We start from the raw sequence: 23482 nt of genomic DNA, 5'->3' as shown, positions 1-23482 counted from the left end.
AAAAGAGGTTGAAGTTGAGAAAAAAAGGAGGAGAAATTACTCCTCTTTCAAACTTATGACATGCAAATATTGCCACATGGAACTTTTCTAAACAGTCTCGTTTTATGAATGGTTGTCAATGGATTCTGCTCATTATCTTAGTATTTTTAATAATTTCAAAATCCAGAGGTTTTTTTACATTAAGAAAAGCCTGTCAACTCTTTCTTGCTTTTATGTTTTTACAAATATAAACTTGGATTTTCATTTTTGGTAGAAGAACCCAGAGAAAGTGAGACGATAGATTAAAGGCAGTTTACAGAAAAACAGGCCAGTGAATACATTATGTGCAGGGCTAGGACTGGCAATATTTCTGACCTTGATATTGGAACAAACACTTGAAAGTTATAAGTGTGGGACTGCAGCCCTTTGGGAGAGATCATTACGATGACCTGGTGCAATCAACCCCTTCATCTTACAGGTGAAGAAATTGAAGCCTAGCTATAAAATGGAAAGCCAGTTTTTACCTTCAAGATCTTAGAGAAGGAAGAACACTTAGAAATGACACTGATAGGCACCATATCACAATTTGAACATTTATTTGATAGTAAAACGCCAAATACTCCAACAGAATTATTTTAAGGTCTTATAATTATTTTAGGTTTTCTTATCCTTAGTTTGTATGGTTACCCTAAAGATAACCAGATTCCTGAGTTAACGTTGAGGATTATTTATTGAAAACTTATTGAAAATTATCTTTTGAGAACAAATAGAGTTCTAGGCACTGTTCTCGACGTTTGGGCCATACCAGTGCTTATATAAACAAAAAGCTCTGCCCTTGTTGGGGAGACAGACAATAAAACAGTAAACATAATACATAAGTTGTGCTATACTATGGGAAAAAATAGAGCAGAAGGAGGGGAATTGGAAAGTGGGTGGAGCTTCATGTGAAAGCTGGTTGCATCTTTAAATATGGTGGTTAAGGCGGGACTTGTAGAAGGTGACGTTTGCGCAAAGGTCTGAGGCAGGGAAGGAGTAAGCTAAGTAGGAACTGGTGGAAGAGCATTCCAGGCAGAGGGGAGAGCTAGTGCAAAGGTCTAAGGCGAGACTGTGCTTGGGTGTATTAGCGAAATAGCAAGGAAGTCAACATGGAGTGGGTAAGAAATGGGGACCGAAAGAGAAGAGGTGGTCAGAGGTTCAGACCATGGGGGACCCTGTAAAGAAGTTGGCTCATTGTGAGTGAAATAAGGAGCCATTAGAGAGATTTGCGTGAAGGAGTGGCAGAAGCTGATGCAGTGTTTTTAAAGGATCATTTTGGCTGTGTTGATGAGAACCTCATCTTTATGTGGAGCTTTATCTAAGTCTATATAGGCTTCCTCGAAAGCCCTTTCTTTTGAGCTCTTTCATGATCTTGTCGGCTCCTCTACAACCGACACTTTGCCTTGATGTGAAAAACCTGGAGTATTTTATGACTCTTCTCAATTCAAGGCTCCTCGTCTTCCCAGGCCTGCAATGTCTTTGGTGAGCTGCTTAGCCTCATATGCTGCACCTGACTTCCTCTTGGCTCTGCTCAGGATGGCTGGGCCTCTCTAGTTTCCTTTCTTGGGTGGCCCCTTGTTTTTAGCCCAAAGCATTACCAGCTCTAAGAATAGTTACTATAACGCTGAGATTCCCACACGTGTGCCTATGGCTTTGAAAAAATCAAAAACAAAATCTGCCATCATTTCCTTTTCAACCTTTTTGTTGTTGTTTTTAGTCACATCATCATAAAACTTAAACTTTTTTTTTTCACTTCTGGGAAACTGTTCATTTTAATAGGAAAATGGCTGTTTTCACTGTGTCTCCTCTCAAATAAAACAAGTTTCATTCTACTATGTGGGGCTTTTCTAAAGATTTTTTTGTGAACCTTCAGGAGGGAGAAACATCATATATGACATAGCGAAACTTCTTGAAAGTTCCTCCTTCTCCAAAGTTCTAGTAATTGTAGCAGCTGCTTAGTACTTATCTCTATATTTCCTCTTCTCCCTTTCTTTGTCTCTCTCCGTCTTCCACACTTTCTCCCTGTGTCTCTTTTCAGGATCATATTTTTTTCTCAATTGGGTGGCACTATGTAGGGTTTTTTTTTTTTTTTCCCCACTCCCTCACCCAGCTGCCTTGTCTCAAATAAAGCTACAGCCTCAGCTGTCTTCACATCTACTCTTTCCTGGGAGGAAGTGGGAACAAGTCAGGTCCCAAACCTCAACTCCATGTCTCCCCATTCACAATACAGTCCAGGCAAAGGGCCTGGGCTGAGGTGTATATGAGGTAGGTTTACTTTGCCTCCTCTTTCTGTACAGTCCGTGTAAAAACACAGCCTGCGGTAAGCACGGGGAGGCCACTATGTAGGGTTTATGTAGAGAACTCCTACCCTCTCTCACCTCTCACATTGGTCCTCAACCCGTGCCTCTGTGCAGCAAAATGAAGCATCTATTCTCCTTAGGAGGTGGGATTATAAATATTTAGAATTTAAAAGGTTTCTCCTGGTCCCATAATTTTTGTTTTTCTTATAAAAGCAGCATAGTTTCAATGTAAAACATTAGAAAATAGAGACACACAAAAAGTAAATATATAAATGTATATATATATTTTTTCATAATCCTACCACCCAGAGGTAACTTTAACACATTTCTAGAACTTGTGTGTATGTGTGTGTGTGTGTGTGTGTGTGTGTGTGTGTGTATTTTTAAAAACAAAAATGGGTTCCTCCTCTACCTAGATTTGTAATCTTATTTTATTTAATATATGATGATTGGACCCATGTCAATAAATATTTATTTTTACACTGTTTTAATGACTTAATAGTATTCCATTATATAAATGTACTGTTGTTTATTTAATCATCACCATATACTTATATATTTAGATTGTATTGTAGATGTTATTTTCCATATCTTTAATTTTTCTTCAGAGTAAATGCCTAGAATTGGTATTTTAGGTAAAAAAATATATATGTTTTTATATTTTTTGTTGCATATTGCCACATTGTACTGAGAGTGATAATACCAGTTCTTCCATTCGCACCAGTACTCTCTCAGGCTGTTTCCCCTATACTCAAACCCTCACCAATACAGGATGTTATTACTTTTCTTTGAAAGCATTTAAAAAAATCACATATAAACATTGTATATTATTATTATTTTACTTTTTATTGCTTTGATCATAAATGGCAATAAATTTGTGTCAACGCCCTGCAGATTTCAACTTGGACATCCTTCTTTCTCCTGGAAAGACTTTCTGACCCCTCCATTCTGGATTGGCTGCCTCCCATATCTTCCCATAGAAGTGTGTACTTTGAGGGCCACATTCTACTCTTTACTTTACTTCTGTTTCTGCTTCACTAGACTTTAAGATCCATAAGGACAGAGAGCCTGCTGTCTTTGCTCATCATGTGCCAGCTACTGGCATATCATAGCTTCTAAACAAGCAGTTGTTAATAAAAACCCAGAAACCATGATTTTTCATAATCATTGGTTAATATCTTCTCTATGTTAGTGAAACTATATTTTATTTCACCATTTTAACAGCAAAACGGTGATATTTTCCCCCTAATTTGTAGAGATTAGAAACAAACATGCACATATTAACCCTAGTGAATAAATGAATGAATGGATGGATGAATGGAAGTTCTTGTCTGTTATACTTCTAGTCCTTTGAAATCTACTTAGCTGACTTGAGAACATACCCCTGATCTCTAGACTGAAAGTTGACTTAAAAACAAACCAAAACAAAGCAAAAGCACAAAGAGAAAACTAAATAAAGGGTGTTTGTTTGATACCTCAAAATAGATTGGATTATATTCCACTTTATAAATTCATTCAATCTTGGAGTTCTACCCATGATTGAGTTCCCAGCTAATCCTTTTTTTTTTAATGTTATCTAGATACCCTTCTGGTCTGGAAGTCCTGTTCTAAATGAATAATGGGTAAAAAGATGTCTGTATTGAAAACTCCAGATCTTAACCTTTTGTATTACATATACCAGGAATTTCCAACTGAATTCCTACCAAAATCTGTTCTAAGCCTCAAATAATTGATTATTTTATTAATATACATTTCAAATTAATTTTTATAAATCAGAATGTTATTTGGATTAGCTAACTTAATGCAATTTATTAATATTCAAACATTAATAAAGAGGTAAATGATGTTAGTAATTTTAATATAACTATTGAGAAAGCAGAGAAATGGTCTTGGTAGAAGTCAACTGGAAATGAGTTTTGCTTATTTAGAAATCTGAGGTCAACTAATACAAACAGTACAACGGGGACAGATTTAGGGAAAGACTCATAGTTACCTCTTAATTTCTGGTAAAACAAGTACAAAAGGACATTTGATTATGTGAAAGCAACGTTAAGCAATCCTTTATTAAAATTATATTTTTAAACATAATGAGGTATGTTGAGAACTAGGAGTTGAATGTAAAGTATTAAAGAGAAGAGCTTGAAATAACTTAAAATGTTTTATTTATTCCTACTCCTAATTTTCAGGCTCAGAATTGACAAGGACTTTGACCTAAAATAGGTACACATAGCACAATTACATGGTGGGTGGAATGCTAAAAAGAGGTGGCCCTGTTTATCTTTGAATTAACAAAGAGTAAAAGGCCGTTTCTGACAGTTTTGCTTCGGGGACTGGATTAAAAAGTATGCCATTTATGTTTGGTACATTAAATTCAATGTTTGGCTTGAGCTTATAAGGAATTTCTAGTCAGTTCAGGTTGTATTAGATCATTAAAAATTGCATTAGAGATTATTGTTAACACTATGATATAAAAAAAGTTTATCTAAAAAGATAAAGCCTCTGTTACCAAATTTTTTATGTTTCCTTGATGTACTTTTTATTTGCTAAAGTTTTAATCTCATCATCTCTTAGTAGTTTCCTGATTTTGTAGTTTATGTCTCAGATACTGCTATTTAATCAGTGGGTCAGACTAATAAACCCTAGCTCATGCTCACTAAAATTTCAGCACAAACAGATTTGAATGAATGTGTTATCTTGTCAGTACATTGCTCTTTTTGTGCAATTGCCCATATAGTTATTGTCCATTTTATGTTGTAAGCTTTGGAAAGATGAGAAGCATATCTGTATAACTTGAGCTGAATAATTTTTAATAGCATATGAAACTATGTTAGATTAAATAATGACAACAATAACACTAATTTTAACAATTAAATTTAAAAATCCATTTATTCCACACCTACTCTATGTGTGGCACTATGCTAAGAATTATATATAAATTATCTCTGCAAGATAGGTATTATCTCCATTTTACACATGAGTTAATTGAGGCTCTAGAAGGTGAAATAATTTGCTAAAGATTCAGTTATTAGGTGTTAGAATTAAAAAGTAACCTACGTTACTCCAAAGACCATGATATTCTATTACATATGCTATTATTGATAGTTAAATGACATCTATACCATTAGGCGTGCTGTGTTTTACTGTATTCCTATTATGATAGAGCAGTGCCTCTCAGACTTTAATGTGACAACCTAGTTAAAATGCAGATTTTGATTCAGTGAGTGGGGACCTGAGATCCTGCATTTCCAACAAACTCCTAAGTAATGCCGGCGTTGCTGACCTGTGGACCACCACTTTGGGTAGCAACCTCTAGGGCAGAGATGCCCCACGTGGTGGGGAAGGGACGTTGGGAAGCATGCTCATGGGACAGTCATTGGAAGTATCTAAAAGAAGCTTTCAACCTATAGTTTTCCTGTTCCTGGAAGAACTCATATGCCCTTGTCCACCTCCTAAAATCAATGCTGAAGGGAGCTAGCCTTGAATACTGATTAGTGTGCTGCTACGTATATCCCTCATGTGTTTTGGGACAGCAAAGGATTGAAAATGACTGATAGAGACAGTTCGGCTAGAATACTAAAAGCCAGTTTGAGGCCTGGCTGACAGTGTCAATGTTAGGGCAGAGGGGAAAGGAAACATAAAGAGGGAACTGAGTTTGGGAAAGAAGAGAGGTGAGAGAAGGAGAAAGATGAGAAAAAGTGGGGGGAAATAACCAATTACATACGGTGGTGAGTGACAGGATGGCACCCATGATTGCCAGAAAGAGCCAATCTCATATTGCCTCAGAGCATAATTTAAGGATGTGCGTCATCTCAAAAATACCACTTTTCTCATTTTGCTATGGGACTTCAGATTATAGTTTTGATTCAGAGCAATTGCTAAGATAGTATAATATGTCAGTTAGCCTCTCCTATCCAGTAGCAATTTCAGGGTGAATATTTTGTACTGGGTGAAAACAGAACCTTTCATTTCACTTTAATCTTTGCCATAATTGATCTAGAGTTATCTTGTCTTTTTTTTATTTTATTTTTTTTTATTGGGGAATTGGGGGGATGGGAACAGTGCTGGGGAATTGGGGGAAGGGGAAGACAAGTTGCTGTCGTTTTGTTCTTCAGTCTAGTTGTGGAGGACGTCGCTTCACTGGCCCAAGTTGGCACCATCATTGCGCTCTTCCTGGGTGAGGCAGATCAGTCGCCGGCTTCTGGACGGCCGCTCACTGTGGCTGCTGGCTACATACGGTAGCCCATGGCAACCCACTGCCACAGGGGCTGCAGCCTACGCCATCGCCAGCGACTCACAGCAGCCCAGCTCCAGGTTGAGCTGTTTTTCAGCATCTTAGCTGTGGAGGGCAGTGTCACTGGCCCTCATATGTGGGATCCGAACCGGGGCCCTCTGGCATTCCAAGCCAGTTCTTAACCATCGCGCCACTCAGCCGGCCCTAGAGTTATCTTGTCTTTATAATTTGGCTAGTGTATTTGTGTAATTGGAAAGAGTGAGATGGAATTGGGGTAGTCAAATTCCATTACTTCGTTCCTGAGAAGTGTGTGTGTGTGTGCAAGTAAAACACACACACAGGCACACTCCTATCAGTGGACTGTTGAAAAATGAAAGCTGCTTTTTTCAAGTTGTATTTTCAACAAATACAGGCATTACTTTTATAATTCTTTATTTGAAAAGACAACTAGGTGCAAATACCTTTGCCAGATTACAGAGGTAGATGCCAGATGGAATATCGAGGGCACTAGGTAGCTTATGAAATACAAATGTTATTGTAAGTTTGTTATCGCTTCTTCAAACCCACTGTAAAACAAAACCTTATTGGAGGTCCTGGTAGTTTGCCCTAGTAACAAGGGCAAACTTTGGGTCAAAAGCACCATTACTTGAACATAATAACGACATGAACCCAGATTTTGACGGTGGCCAGAGAGGCTCTTATTTCAAAATGTGATAAGACAACAGCAACTGCTGCAAACTTTTTTTGATCCAGGCCTTCTCAAATTATCCCCTCATGATGTGCTCTCACATGGAACAGCTGATTGAAACACTGAACCTCACTAACACAACCAGTAAAGATATTATGCCACTATATCTCGGATGGGAGTTTCCTAATCCTTACAAATGTGTTTACTCTCATCAGCTCCTTGGTATGCATGGCTCCACCTGGATGGAATCTGTGCAATTTATGTCAAAATTGTAAAGCACTTTCCCAGATTATTGATTCATTAGATTCTATGTTTTCAACCTACAATCCATGCCTGTCTCCTCCTTGAGAAATTTCAAATATGTGTTGTTTAGCCTGGTACATGAGAAATATGTAGAGTTTTAGTCACAGGTGTTTCACTGTTGATCATTGCTCTGCATCCGAAGACTTTGTGGAGAAAACTAGCAAGAGTGACATAAGATTGTTTGCAGCATCTATTGATATTTACAGAGCCTTCAACTTTGTGGACAATAGACATTGTGGTCTAAGCTTCATGAGCTTCTTCTAACTGAACCCAGCTTCTAATGCTTTTCCAGAAGCTTCATCTTAAGAGTTAGGATCAGGCCCGAACCTCTTGTGAAAGATCAGAGATAGATTTAATACCCTTTCTTCTAAATTCGATTCTAAATGACATGCTTTGGGATCAGTTGGATGCATGTTCCTCACTATACAGAACTAAAAATAAGTACTTGGCCTTTTGAGCTTCTTTTGCTCGGCCTGCTCCAAACTCTTTGGATTGTACTTTTTCTTCTGATAATGGCTCTTGAGCTGTTCTTTACTGCTTAGCCCACTTCTGCTTCTTTGAAATGTATCTTTTCTTCTAATAAACTGTCCTTTTCTGTATTTTTTTTTTAAAAAGGTACTTTATTGTCTTCTGTATATATGGCATGGCTCAATGTATCCCAAACTCTGAAGGATTTAAAATTCAACCAGTCTTCTCATTGCACTATAGTACCTGGAAAAAAAGTGTTTGAGATGAACTCTTTTAGAGCTTGAATCATAATTTTTGGTATATGTACTTAAGAATATGCTTTGGTTTTATCTGTTAGCTTATATTGCTTGTATTGCTGGTCAGTCTATGAACTCCATCCATCATTTTTCTTTCTGTTATGAGAAAATTTACTGACCAGGTTTGTTATTTGATTGAAATTTTAAATTTCATCCTAAAGGATTGAATTATTATAATTTTAAACTATTATGGTTATTTACTCTCTAATTCTATCCTAAGTGATAAAACATAATCAATTCTGGTTTAGTAACAGTCTATTAAACATAGATAAAAATTAGGGTGAAATTAGCCTATTATTATTAGATACTAGTTTAAATTATTGACTTGGTGTTGTTATTGATTTCATTCATAGCTTACTACCTTAATAGCTATAAACAATGTTATTTAAAATTTCCTAATTTGAAAAATTCAGTTTGGGATGTTTTCTATTAAATTTTCCTCATTTTTCTAGAGAATATATTTGTGAAAAGAAATATAGAAGCTTATATTTCCTCACTCCTTACTTATATTTGGGCCTGGCCAAAGTTTTCCATTTAAGTAGTGATTAATGTTTTCTTTCTACCCTAATATAAAAATTGGAGAGTGGTTCTTTCTCTTTGATTAACTAAAGACAATTTAATTGTTAAAACAAACAAATAAAAATTACTGTGCACATGGGGAACTTGGCTTCATTGAGTTTTATTACTGATAAGTAACATTATATGAAATAAGAGCTGCAAGTCATGAGTCTTCATTATAAATAGCTAAATCTGAATTGGATCTTCATAAAACATTTCTGATATTTTTTCACTTCTTAGAAAAAAAACATCTTCCTATGTTTTTCTCTAATTACTTTGTAGATAGCATTCACTCAAAATGAAGGCATATGGAATCAGAGAGCCATAACTTTTAAACTTTAATTGAAATAAAAATGTATTACTTTTAACAATAAATATCATGTCAATGGGAACTGTTAAACTTCCTTCGGTTTTAAATTAGCAAGTTGGGAATGGCATCCTAGCATCTCAAGCAAAGTACCATGAAGGGATAAGCAACTTTCCTAAAGCCTTTACATCCCCACAAGCCCGTGATCCATGCAGGCAGCCGAGGGCAGTAGCGAGCTTTCTTCTGTGAGTTCAGTTCTACCCCAGGTGCATGGGAAACAGAGATAGTACACAACACAACCCCAGTTCCAAAGGAGTTCCAACTTTAGGGAGAAGTCAAGAAGAACACACGCAAAGACTGTATAATACCCAGATCCCCTTTAGAAAAGGGGGGGGGGGAACTAGAAGTACAAAATTGGGAACAAAAATGAATACTTACAACTAGAAAAGAAAACTAATAGATTACTGGGATCTTGGAGACTTAGATGTCTTCCTTCTGAGAATCTTCTAAGCTATTGACCAGAATTGCTTACATAGAAAAGCTCCCTGCGTGCAGCTGGGCTTCCCGTCCCCACCTGGAACATTCTGCAGCTCCAGGGAGTCCCAGGATGCGGGTCAGGAGTTCTGGGGGTAGCCGCTTCCTGGCTTCCCAGGCCGCCTGCCTCTGCACACACCTGGCTTCAATAGCCGGTAAGAACACTGTCCAAAGACACCAGCAGGACCAAGGAATGTGTTAAACATTCAAAAAACATCATATGTGGAATATTTTCTGTATTCGCCCATCTTAAACCGGAAGAGAGGGTGTAGAATGAAGAGGTGGGACAACTTTTCTTCATGTCAGTGTCGACCACTTGGGTCCCCAGCATGATGCGATGATTCAGAGCAGCAGCAGGGTCCTGTGAAGGCTGATGGCTGCAGCCAAGACTCAACCCCTCCTCCTCTTTGAAAGTGAAGACCCTGTTGGGCATCCAGGATGGTCGCAGGCCAGGCCGAGTAGCCCTTCCCCTTCACCTATAAAGCTGGGCTCTCCAAAAAGACTCCAGTGGACTCTCCCCATGTCTTCTTTCCCATGGACCCCATATGTGAAATCCCTACATGTATTCACTCATCTGGTATTTGCTGAGCACCTTTTCTATGCCACACGCTGCTCTAACTGCTGTGACTGTGCAATGCAGGCAACAGATGAAGCCACTGCTCTTATAAAGACATAAGTGTACCATGTGTCATGTGGTCAGTGTGAAAAGGAAGGACAGAGGACAAAGGAAGGCAGGGGCTGGGGGAACCAAGGAGAGCCTCTCTTTGGGTGCCAGTGAAGTGAAAGCATATGCAGGAGACTACTTGGTGAAAGAGTGTTCCAGTCAAAGGGATCAGAAAGGGCAGAGGGCCTGTGTTTTAGGAGGCTGCTGTGCTGGAGTGGAGAGGGAGGAGGGAGGCGGTGATGAGACTAGGGAGGTAGCTAGAGACAAGGTCATGTGGCACCTTTGAAGGTCAAGGTCAGGAATTGGGAGGAGGCTGAGCAGAGGGGTCACATGATCTGACTTGGGCTTCAGAAGGACCCCTCTGACTGCTGTGTAGGAGTAGAGAGACCCATAAAAAGGCCAGTGCAAGAGTCCGGGTGAGAGACAGCGGAAGCCTGGGGTAGAGTTTTGGTAATTGGGGATGTTAAGTATCGGTTGGATTGTGTGTTCTCTAACTTAGTGTCTGGATTCCCAGCTCCAAGGAGACTTACAGATTGTCAAGGAGGTTAATTCAAGGATCCCTGGTGTCTGCCACACTAGTATTTCTCCAAGTGCAATGTGGGCCATCGGTACCAGGACCCGCTGTAGCTTTTGTTAAAACAAAGATTCCCCGGCCTTGTCCAGACTCCACGGAATCTCTAGTGAAGGAAGCCCAGGTATGTGAGCATCCTTTAACAATTCCTCAAGTCATTCCCGTGCCGGATACATTGTGAACCACTGGCTGGTCCTTACAAGAGAGAGTTGAGCCCTTGCAAAAGTTTGTGTCTTGTTAGACAGTTTGAGCCCACATTTTAAATCCTTGCAGGGCAGAATTGAGGACATATTGTGAACTTAATGAGACTGGTAACAGCTCACTGTGTTTGCCTGAACTCTTAATATGGGATGCCTTAGCAACCTGTCACATTTCAGCCTTATCAGGGGCTTCATGGAGCGTTCTGTCATTTTTAGATTGGTTTTCATTTTACATAACCTTCTGGGTAAACTTGATTTTTTTTAGCCTTAGATCAGAGATTATAAATACTAACAAAGAGTTTTCTTAAGCTTATATCTATATGATATAAGATGTGTGAAGCTATGTTTAATAAGAGATGAGAAAGAGGACCTGGCATAACTTTCTGAGGCTATTTTGATTTCTTATAGATTAATAACTGAGTATTCTCTATTAACAAACGATTAATGTAATAAAATAGAATTCCTTCGCTTCCAAAACAGAAAATGATGCTTTGAGATGAGGCAGTAAGGATTGAAGCATGAAATAATAGCCAACAGTTTTTTTTCTGTCTTGCTTTCTCTCCCTCTTCTACCTTCTTTATTGCCTCATACTTAATCATTTTTATAGATGAGTGAATACGGAAGTGTTTCTCTAAAATCTTTTGCCATTGTATGCGCTTGTATTGTACTCAGAGTATGACCATCATGTTATATTCTGAGGTTTCCCACTGTGTCATGCACACTATGCATGTCTTATGCTTGTCCCTGAAATTACAATTCTTAATGGTTTTATGGTAAACCCTTGTGACACTATGCTGTATGTCATATAACAATTTCTTTACTGTTTGCCAATTGTAAGTTTTTTCCAGTTTTGCATGATAAAACAATGAAATATGACACTGCTCTAAATATCTTTATATAAATTACTTCATCTTTTTTTGGGTTATCTTCTTAGGAAAGGTTCCCAATTGTAAGATTACTGGACTAATCTATAATAAGAGATAAAAAAAATTGTAACTCACTGCCAGATTGTTTCTCAGAAATCTTGAGCTGCTATTCCATGTCATGCTATGGATAATATTTCTTCTTCATCATAGCAATATAAAATTTAGGCACTTAAATTTTTTTTTGCCAGTTTAATAGATGGAACTTACCCTATTATTTAAGTCTTTTTATCATCTTTACTGTGGTTAAAATAGGATACTTGTAAAATTGGGACATGAATTTAGGGCAGAGTCAGAGCGACAGCTTTCCTGCAAATGGCTCTCTGGCTCATAAGCTGTTATTTTTCAGGTCTCTCTGGCCCATTTTGCAAGCCACAACCTGACCAAATGAAAGTTCTAGATATTCCACCAGGCTGTTGCTCTGGGGAGAAGTTCTGCTTCTGGGCAGAAGAGGGCAGTGATTGTTTGTACCAAGTCAGGACAAACCCGTCTGACCCATTTAGGGAGAGCCACCAACGCCAGAGACAGCCCTTCCCTTTGGGGTCCGATGCCCACAGAGGCGGCAGCCTGAGGGCTGTCCATACCTGATGAAATCTGTTAAGCATTCGATTTGCTGTTATTCACTGAGCTTACAGAGTTCCAGCTGCCTGGTTGGAGACCACTGGGGTGATTTACATTTCTGACACCACAGACTTGGCACCCAGGAGACACCAGCCCACCTCAGTATTAGCATTTGATGAAAAGTGAAGGCTAGGAATTTAGAGAGGCTGGAATAGCAGCCAGACTGGGAATGTAAGGATGGTTTTGTTAAAAGTGGGAACTGCTACCCAAGATTTTTAGGCCAGTCATGTTTCTGCATTCTTCTTTGTTTCCCCCTTCAAAAAGCCACATAGCAAATACACAAGTGCGGTCTAATTGCAAAGGTTAAATCTTAACATAGAGACCTGAGCAATCCTTAAATTCCCACTTCTTGTTCCATTACACTCCCTTCCTCAAACACCACCATTGATAATGGTTTGATGATTTAGTGGGTGTGTAGATACATAGGTTCATATGCACATGTATCTTTTCTCTACAAAAGCGGGTTCTTACCATGCATACCATCCTGAAACTAGTTATTTTTTTTTCTACTTATATAAGATTTATCACTGTTTCCCTAAGAGCTCAGATTGGTCTACCTTATTCAGCATAATGACCTGTAATATGAATGATCATGAATTAATTAACCATTATACTAATGAGAGACATTTAGGTTGTTTTCAATTTTCATTATTACAAATAATTCAAAGTGAATTTCCTGGCATATATAACTTTGTGCACAGACTTAGATGTATCTGTAGGATGAATGCTATATGTAAAATTGCAGGGTCAAATTTTATGTGCATTTTAAATTTTAATAGATATGGTCAAATTGCCCTTCAAAAGGGAGAATGTAACTTTTTAAGGCCAGTGACATGAGTCAGATGGCGCCACAGGCAGCTAGCTCTGCAAAATCACAGCCCACGGTCACTAATACTTCTTTTTAACAGCCGGTATTTTGTTCCCTAATTGAGGACTTCTGTCTCCTCGCTGCACACTGCTGGGCATTTCTGGTCCAGCTGTGGGCTGGAGCCAGGGAGAGATTCCATCTTGAGACCTACTTGGAGATGAGGAAACCTCCAACGAAAAACGATGGTGTGAGTGCAGGATGCAAAGTAAATATGGAAGGAGTTCAAAACCAGAAAAACTTCAGGGGAGAGGTGTCCCACTGTGGAAATCTCTGAGACCAAAGGAGAGTTTTATTTAAGAGAGAGACTGCTTGGGGCCGGCCGAGTGGCTCAGTTGGTTAAGAGCTCGCTCAAGAGTTTGAGCTCTGAGCAACAGCGGTTCGATGCCTGGCCTGAGCTGAGCTGCCCCTGAGCTGCCAACAGGTGACAGGATGGCTCAGTTTAAAAACAAAAACAAAAAAAAGAGAGAGAAAGACTGCTCAGTATCTGCTGACCTAGCAGGGACTTCACTTTTAACCATCGGCCAGGCCCAGAAGTCCAAAGAAACATCCCAGCTACATGTGAACTGTGCTAGCTCCTCACCTCACCCCTCACACCTCCCTTATGCTCCACCTTGACCTTCCTGAGAGCAGAATTAAGCATGGAAGCAGGTGAGCAGAAGGAGCAGAGGACAGGGGGACTGGACCATTGCCACCCCTCCACTGCCCCTGACCTGTGAGCTGGGGAAGGGAGAAGATCAATGCAAAGTTAGAGAAATTCAGACACTTGATATTTATGAGATTGGAGAGTCAAATTACTGAACTGAGACTGTGTTTTACATAAAAGTGAGCCAAAGACCTTATCATCTGAGAGTTGCCAAGAAATCAGGGACTTGCCCAAACTTTCATTCAGACGCAGCGTTCCCACTGCATAGTGTAGAAAGTGTGATTCTCAGCCTTAGCGGCACTTAAGTGCTGCTGAGGAAATTTTCGAAACTCCCAAGGCCCAGGCCCTGCCCCGGCCGTGCCCCAGACCAAACCAGTTAGAATATTTGAGGGTGAGGCCAAGGCATGAGAATCTTGAAGGCTCCCCACGTGATTTCAACGTGCATACAGAGACAAAAATAAAGGTGCACTTCGACCATCATCAAGAGACTGTTCTCTCTGCCGGAAAACACTTCTGTTTATGTGTTAATCCCAGGGCTTTTACAATATAATTCTTAAACCTCTTCAAGAGCTGATGGACAAATTACAGATTTAAAAGTACATTTTAAACTTTTCCAATACTTATGTCTTCTGTTCCCTAACTCTACAAAAGATACTCTTTTAAAAATATGCATGTATAGGGATAAGGGTTTATTATAGACTAGACTCTAAATTGTGTTCAGTAGAATATTGAGAAAGCTAGCTAAAACCCAAGCTGTTCAATTTGAAAAATACTTGAGGATTTTATAAATAAACTGTAATGGGGTGAGTTTTCAATTAAGTTTATAATGGGACATACTCTAATTTACCGGTATATATTCACCTTAATAAAGAGGTGCATACCTCGGGGCTCCAGGAGCACTGCAGAAAGTTTTGCTTGGGCTTTGCTTTCTTGCTTCAATACCAACAAGAAGAACCTGGGAGAAAATTGTAGCTTGGCAGAAAAAGCAAGTGCTTCACTTGTGATTTTTTTTTTCCCCATTCAAACTTCTCCCTCGTGGTGTTTATTGATTCCCAAAAGCTGAGTGTTTGGACTGACTACATCAGAATCACTCTGGGAGCCTGTGAAAATATTGATTGCCTGGCCCAACCCCAGACCTCCCGAGCCAACCTTTCTGGGTGAAGCCCGAGTAGCGATATTCTAACAGGGGCTCCCGGGTAGTTAGGAGGCCCAGCCACGTTTGGGCAGCTTTGGCAAATGCCAGCTGGTAACGAGACCTTAGTCTAAGTGTAAAGCCTGCAGCGGGGAGAGATAGATAAGTCCTCAATTAGGGAACAGAGTACTGGCTGTGATAAAAGAAGCATTGATGACTTTGGGCTGTGATTTTGTAGAGCTAACTGTGTGTGGCACCATCTGAAAGATTCCAGTGAATATTTTAAGTCATTTTTGGAGCCTTTGAGAAGGTTTCCTGTGTTTTCAATGGGGTAGGGTGGGGGTCACATGGAGAATTTTTGTAGATGTTTTCTTCATGTGGTCATAAGTTGAAATAAATGATTAATTGGGGAACTAGGACAGAGGAAAAGTCCTGGTCTCTTGTGGACTCAGACATTTTTATGGGGCATGAACTCTCTTCATGCCTCTCATGAATCTTTCTTCATCTTTCTTGCACTATCTTTCTCTTCAGTGTAGTACAAGGAAAGAGGGATAGGCTTAGAAGCCGGGCAGTTATAAAATAAAGTCCTGGTGCTGCAACCTAGCTGTGTGAATTTAGCCAAGTTCCATAACCTCTCTGGGCATCAGTGAATTCAGCAGGCAAGAGAGGTCAGGTCCCTGTGGTTTGTGAGGACTGAATGAGTTAACACATTTAAGCATGTATTCGTCCAACACTGAGTACCTTCTGTAAATCAGTGTCCCTGGCTCCTGGGATATAGCTGATGCTTACTGAACGATAGCCAGAGATTACAGAATGGCCCAGAAAGTACGTTTCATGGGATCTCGAATCTGTAAAAAGTGCTAAACTATTTCTGGCAATGCTCTAAAATAGAGAAAATTGTGCTTACCAGAGGTCATCTCAAGGAGTATTTTACGTGGTTGAGAGAAATTCTTTCATAAGCTGCCTGGAATGGGTGTGGAGAGGAGAAGTGTGGGTGTTGACAGGTAGGACCTCACAATCTTTGCCTGTGACAGTCTCTGTTGATGCCTGTTCTAATAGCACCCCTGTCAGAAGTGTCCCCGGTTGGAAAGTAAATCATATGGTCATCCTGTTGAAGAATCATGCTCTAGTAACATTCAGTGGTCACGGAACTACCTCTTGGGGGAGAGGGTGTACTGTATAGCTGTGGTGCTCCTGAGCCTCGGGCTGGAGCGGAACCACTTGGACCCTCCAGGAGAGGCTAAGCACTTCCCCTAGTACCTTTCTCCACTTAGTACCCAGTCCTTCTTCTAAATAAATACACACTGAACAAAATAGTTTGAAGAAGCACTAGCAGGCCCATGGCTCAGGCTAGCCCAGATGGGACTACATATATTGACCACCTCAGTAATAAGGTAGGAGAGTCATTTATCAGGAAGAGAAATGGGCCAAGCCCCAGGAAGTCCAGACTTTAGTCTTCATCACTATTTAACCTATATCTGACTTATTTTTCTCAGCCACGTCTAGCTGTTGTCATTGTACATGAGTCTAATAGGCTCTTGCTAACTGCTAGTCAGCCACATGCTGGAAATGAGATCACCAAAGTCCTGGGTGATGGACCCAGGGGATTCTTCTGTGAGACATTGTGAATGTATTTTGAGACATCTTTTAGTTGCTCTATTCCTTTTCTTATTTCAAGAATTTCCCAACTGCTTGAGGTTGCTGGGTAAGTATGGTGTAGCCATCTGGGTAAGGTGTGGCTGTGGTTTCAAGTCGCATGATATTCTGCCAGAGAACAAGAGTCATGGATAAGTGACCTCTCCTATGTTGTCTTGCCCACTCCCTTGATAATCTCCCTGGTCTCATGAATTTCACACCATTTTCATGTGGATGACTCTCAAATTGACACTCTCAGTGCAGGCCTTCTTCCCAAACCCTTGATTTGTGTATACAGACGCATGTTTGACATTTCCTCTTCAGTGTCTCAGGCATTTCAAACTTAATATGCCTAAAATGGAACTCTTGAGTTTCCTCCAAATCTGTTCTTCCTGAAACCGTCTCCATCTCATTAGCTGGAATTCCGTTCTTCCTGTTGCACAGAAGAAAATCTTAACATGATCATTGACTTCTGTCTCTCGCTCATACTACATTCGCTACATTATCAAATTCTATCTGTTCTACCTTCAGAATATGTCCACAGTTCAATGACAGTGTCACCTCCACTGCTACTGCTTTGGCCTAAGTAGGTTCATGTCTTGTCTAAATCATTTCCCTAGTCTCCTAATTGAGACTTTTTTCTTTCACTCCCCCCCCCACTTTTTTTTTGCTTTTCACCCTTGGGCCTCTTAGAATTTATTTCAGCCAGAGAAATCTTGTGAAATACAACTCAGGGGATGTCACTTGTTTTTTTCCTGAAAATCCTCCAGAGGTTTCACAATTCACTCAGTAAAACCCAGAGCTCTTACAATGACCTAAAAGACTCCACATGACCCATCCTCCCACCCTGCCCACCTGCCCATTCCACATCTGTAAGATCATCAACCCAGAGACCATCCTCCTTGGCCCTGCTAGCTACATTGCTTCCTGGCCGTTCAGAGAACACAAACACGCACTTCCACGGGCCGACTCCCACCAGGCAAGCTTCTACCCTGGCTGTTGCCCTTGCTCTTTCTCGTGTCTGGAATGCTTTCCTTGGGGATATCACTTGGCTCATTTCCATCACCTCCTTATTTCCTTCCTCACATGGTTCCTTCTCAGTGAGGGGCTGGCCTCATCTAAAGCTGTATCCATTCCTCTCACTCGTCCTCCTCTTCCTTGCTTTTTGTTCCTCTCAGCACTGACCATTGTTTGACATACTTTATATTTTACCTATTTTCTCTTAAAAAAAAATAAAGTGTCTGTGCTCCTCAACTTGAATGTAAGCTCTGAGGACAGTGATGTCTTTCTTCTTCTTAATCTGTTTGGATAACTGCAAACAATGATCTAATCCAGGTCTTAACCTGTAGGAGTTCCTCAGATAGATCTGCTGAGGAAATGAATGAACCAATGCATGAAATGAATGAAATAGTCCTGTGGACATCAACTGAGATTTGGAGAGCAAGGCATCAAGAGTGGGACTTAGTGTCAAACTGTATAACTGATATATTTTTCTGTTAACCTTTTTTTTTTCTACTTAGAATGATAGTAAACTAAAGGATCTTCAAGGGTACCCCTGCTGGCTAGCCCAACTTTTCTCTAAGCTCAGGACCCTTTCTAGTACAGCATTCTTAAGGTATGTGTTATTCATGTTTTGGTATGAGACATGGTAGGAAGCAAATATAAAAAAAACCTTCTTCTTATGGTAGAAACTCTGATCTGCTTCTCTGAGTCAGCAGAGGCTGTAAGTCCCCAGAAGCACTGCCAGGTGCCCTCCTTGCTGGGCAAACGTAGGGTGGGATAAGGTGTGTTGCTACTGCTGCCTTGGACAAAGCGTGCAAAACTCCTTTTGCCGTGTTTGTGCCTAGCAAAATCTCTGTCTCCCTTAGGTTTCCAGAACTCTCAGAAGGGAGTGATGGACTAGTTAGGATTAGGAGCTCAGAGGCCTTTGGGAAGGCAAAGGACTGAATCTCTAACCTAGAGGTCAGCAAGCATTTTTTTGTAAAGGTCCAGATAGTAAATATTTAGGACTTGCTGCCCAAATGGTCTCTGTCACAATAACTCAAGAAACAACTTTGCTGTTGTAACACCAAAGCAGCTATAAAGAATACATCACAGAATAAGCACTCCAGTAAGTGCTTATTCCCTGATGGCTATACTCCAATAAAACTTTATTTGCGGACATTGAAATTTGAAATTCATATAATTTCCCTGTGTCATGAAATGTTCTTTTGATGTATATATGAACCATTTAAAAATGTAAAAACTATTTTTAGCTGTGGGTCACATGGAAGCAGACAGTAGCACCTGTGGTTTGTTCATCATTGCTCTAATCCTTGGTTCCCAAGGCAGAAGACTGTCCAGGGTTCCACTGGTTGAGGGAGTGCTGATTCTAGCACACAGGAGCTGGTGTTGTGCTCTGAGAAGCCTCGGCCAATGTTCACATAGGAGAGGGAACCGTGACCTGGGTCTAGATGTAAGACAGCCTTATGGGCTAGGCAGGGCTTGGCAGCCCTGGCATGATCACAGCATTAGATGCCCATCCTCTGGGTTGTGCAGGGCCTGTGATCAGAAGGCGGTGGTCTGATCAAGTACCCCGGAGCCTCTTTCTGCTGGGCTTTTGGAAAATGGACTAATCCCTTTTGAAATCAGTGGGCCCCTAGGATCTTTGTACAATTTGGGGTAGGGCTGAGGCTAATTCTCCAGAGAGCTATTGGGCTTCCTGCTAATGTAGTTATATAGGGTCAAGCCAACCCTATTTGTAATGCAAGCTAGTGAAGAGGGTTATACCTGTTATCCTTAACTTACTCCTCTTTAGTTCCCAGAGCTCCATAGCACGGCCCCTCCTGAGAGCTCAGTAGTACTTGGTGAACTGATGTTTACAGAAACGTAAACCACTACCTGTTCCTTGGTCAATGCTTTTTCAAGAGCTTCTGAGATTGAAAGGAAAGGGACTAATGTGTATTGAACTACCATGTTCAGGCATGGTGCTATGGGCCATCACATACATTATCTGCTTTCATCCTCCCTAGAAGGTAAGTATCTTTATTTACAGGTGATAAGTAACGTGTCCAATGTCTTACAGCTAAAAGTGGTGTAGTCCATTTGAAGCCAGTCCTCTCTGATTCTTTACCCCTCCATTGCATTTCAGTAGATGAATGTCACCCATTCTTTGAATAAAGCAGGGGGAAAAGTGTATTTGATGTGTTGGCATAGGTCATTTTCAAGCCTCCTCACTGTCATTAAACCTCAAACCAAAATCCATCCTACTTATATCAGGCTATTTTTCGGCTCATACCAATTACATAATTACTTTGTAATATGTTAGTTTGTAGGCTTTGATATGACATTTAAAAATATAATGCATATTCTTTTATGAGGTGAATTCTGTCTTCCTAGCCAGCTTGAAATTTCTCTCAGAGCATCAAAGACTCGGTTTGGTAGGACTCCAACCCCAGTGTCATTTAAACACCTTTCCTTTCAGTTCAGACACTTAAACACCTCTCATGCCTCTTATGTCCTTTTTCATAAATGAGTAGCTCTCACTACCTTCACCTGATGCTCACAGACCAAACTGTCACCTTCAGGCCTCTTCTGGTTTCCTTTTCTCTCTGTTCCTCTCTCTTGCATTGTCCCATGTTTACCGCAGTGTCTTGGCCAGGAGGAAGTCAGTACCCAGTATGATGAGGTAGTCATGCAGTTACAAGCTGTGGTGAGGGAGCCGTGCAGTTACAATGTGGTGAGGTGGTCATGCGGTTACAGATGGGCTGGTTGTATCCTGCCTTAGGAGCTATAGAGAAGACACTTTGTAGACAGTGTGGCCTGGCTCTGCCCTTGGCTTCCTGGAGCACAGCAGCATAATGCATAGCATACCTAGACAGTTTGCAGGCTGCTGACCTGCCTCGGTTTGTGTGGAGCACTTGATGTTCTGTCGTTTACTCAAATAACACATTCAGGTAAGATTCACCAACACCAAACATCTGTATATGATGATACTAGAGAGATATTTCACAATGGACTTTACAGGGACCACTGTAGGGTTTATAGAGAACATTAGAATCACACTCTTTCAAGAGAACTATGAATATTTTTGTGTAGTTACCTATGACAAACTGCAAAGGAACCACAGAGGGTTGAGATATCAGTTTCTGATTCCTCTTCATCAAGAAACTGGTGATAACACCTCCGTAGACAATAAGGCTAAGGACCACATTTTGCTGGTGTGAATCCTTGCAGTGTTTCACACTACGCATGTTCTTGTCACGCATGATTTGGTTTTGCTTTAGGGACCTCATAACTGAACATGGATAGTTTTTAGTTTCGGATTGTTCACTTCATCATTTCTCTTGTATCTGTTTTCACTTCCCCTGTATCTTTTGAACTAGACTATCTTTTGACATTTTTGTGTTCTAAGGACAGGAGAATTTTGATAGCCAGCAGGATACGTGGAAAATACACCTCACATTTGCACAGCTATGTGACGTTTCTTATGAGGTGCCACAATAGCTCCCCTGGCCTCAGAGGTCCCGAACTCTGCTGTTCAACCTCCCCTCTCCATTTTTGGTGGCGGTGATGGCAGCCACAGAAATACCAAACAGAGAGCCAGACTCTGGGTTAGAGCTCAGCAAGTGCTAATTGAATCTAACCCTCACCAGTTCTTCCGCAGAACTCTGGGAAAGCACAGACAACACAGATGAAATGTGTGAGGCTGCACATGGGGACTCTGCCTGTGCACATGAGCGGGGCATTGACACTGGGCCTGGAAGGGACCTTGCTGCAACTATTATCAACGTCCTGTACACATTCAGGTGGCAGACCTTCCCTACCCACCGAAGGCCATTTTAAGAGACAAAACTGGAATATGTTTTAAAAATGATAGGATTCTAATGAAAAGCCAATTAAAGCAGACAGATGGCCGACACACAGTTCTAACTTTCTTTAGATTATTTAGAGGAGTTATTTTTATAAGATGAGAAGGCACTGCCTGACAGCAGCTGTTAGTCGCCATCATTTGGAGTGTGTCTAATGGAGCCTGAGGTGGGGAAGCAGGAATACTGACATTTTATTTTGCCATTTTCCTATTAAGATGTCAAACATACTTTTTAACAGCACTTTTAACAATTTCAGGGGACAATTTATCAGCTCTCATCTCCGAGCTGCTAACGCATTCACTGAGATCAGAGCGTCCTTTCCATGTCTTTATAAATCAAGTGTTTCAAGGAAAGAGCATCAGGTATGTTATTCTTTTCAAATTACAAAATTTCAGTGAAATATGGGCCTTGTTTGCTGTTTATTACAAGGGCTAGCATTGAGATGAAATCGCCTAATTGCAAATCAGAGCTAGCTCCAGGGATCTCATCCCAGTGTGAAACTGAAATAGCAGCAAGAGCCAGATAGCGTCGCTTGAGGTTTCTTGGAACATTATTTCCCCATCGGGATAGAGAGTTTAAACAGCGAAGGAGGGAAGAGCACTCAGTGGAAGGAAATGTTGGAAGAATTTTGTTAAATTTTGAGTTTTATCCATTATTGTATGACCTTTTGTGCTATCAAGTGCTGCACTGAAGATCTGCAGAGAGAAAGTTTATACAAAGAATAAAGAAATGAATGGAATGAAGAGTTGGTAAGGGGAACATGAAAACAGAAAAGTAGTTGGAGTTGTAATCGGAGGGGTTTAACTCTTTGGCTGCATTAATTGATTTCAAGTTTTTTTTTCAAAATGTGTCCGAAGTGCACAAAAACCAAAAAGTTGATATTTTGACTATTTTATGCATTTAATAATAACAATTTGAGCTGCTTTGTATAGAAATTACATTATTTTAATGTATAAAGGTTTCAGATATATTCATTCAGATGTATCCGACCGTCGCGGCAAAAGGGTTAAGGGAGGAATTTCTTTTCCCCAAAATACAAACACTCAACAAGTATAAAACAACTCAAGAGAGCAGGTGGATTGGATGCACTGAGGATAAGAGGACAAGGTCACAGAGGGTTCATTCAGGAGCCAAAGCCCCCAGTATAAGTCCTCAGGGATACGTTATCAAGGACCCACTTGAGATTTCCGGGGTTGAAGAGCTGATTGCAAAATGAGTTGGATGACTCAAAAAATATTTTTGTGGTGCTTTGTCTACCAATTAAGGAACTTTAGGGGTAGAAAGTTGTTTTGAAATAAATATCTAGAAGGAAATACAAGGCTCTTCTGGGCTTAATTTTTGCTAATAGCCCTAAGCAATTCAATGTGTACCTATGTGTGTAATAATTACTGAAAAATGAAATTATTGCTGGAAAAATATAATTCCTATTTAAGGAGATAATGCAAATTTCTAAGTTAAACACTGATGGAAAATAAAATAAGTAGGAAACTTTCCCAAGTTATATACCTAAATGCAACATCACATATTTCTGATAAAATATTGTCGGTGATTTTCAATTTAATAAGTACTTGTGAACACCTACTATGAGTACTAATTTGAGTACCAAGAATGGTACTCCAAGTATTTACTGAAACAAAACACTGAAAATGATAGTAATATTTTCAGAAATATGCCC

The 23482-nt window shown here is 40.2% G+C and overlaps 1 pseudogene; it reads right to left on the bottom strand.

Moving 5' to 3' along the window:
• LOC109392503 (serine/threonine-protein kinase Nek4 pseudogene) overlaps positions 1-21189 on the bottom strand; it is a 29442-nt pseudogene extending 8253 nt beyond the window's left edge.
• Between the last annotated feature and the right edge of the window lie 2293 nt (positions 21190-23482).

Source organism: Hipposideros armiger, unplaced genomic scaffold (genome assembly GCF_001890085.2).
Source record: "Hipposideros armiger isolate ML-2016 unplaced genomic scaffold, ASM189008v1 scaffold_333, whole genome shotgun sequence".
Classification (NCBI taxonomy): Eukaryota; Metazoa; Chordata; class Mammalia; order Chiroptera; family Hipposideridae; genus Hipposideros; species Hipposideros armiger.
Note: the sequence above shows the minus strand (reverse complement) of the source record. Positions and strands in the feature narration are given on the sequence as shown.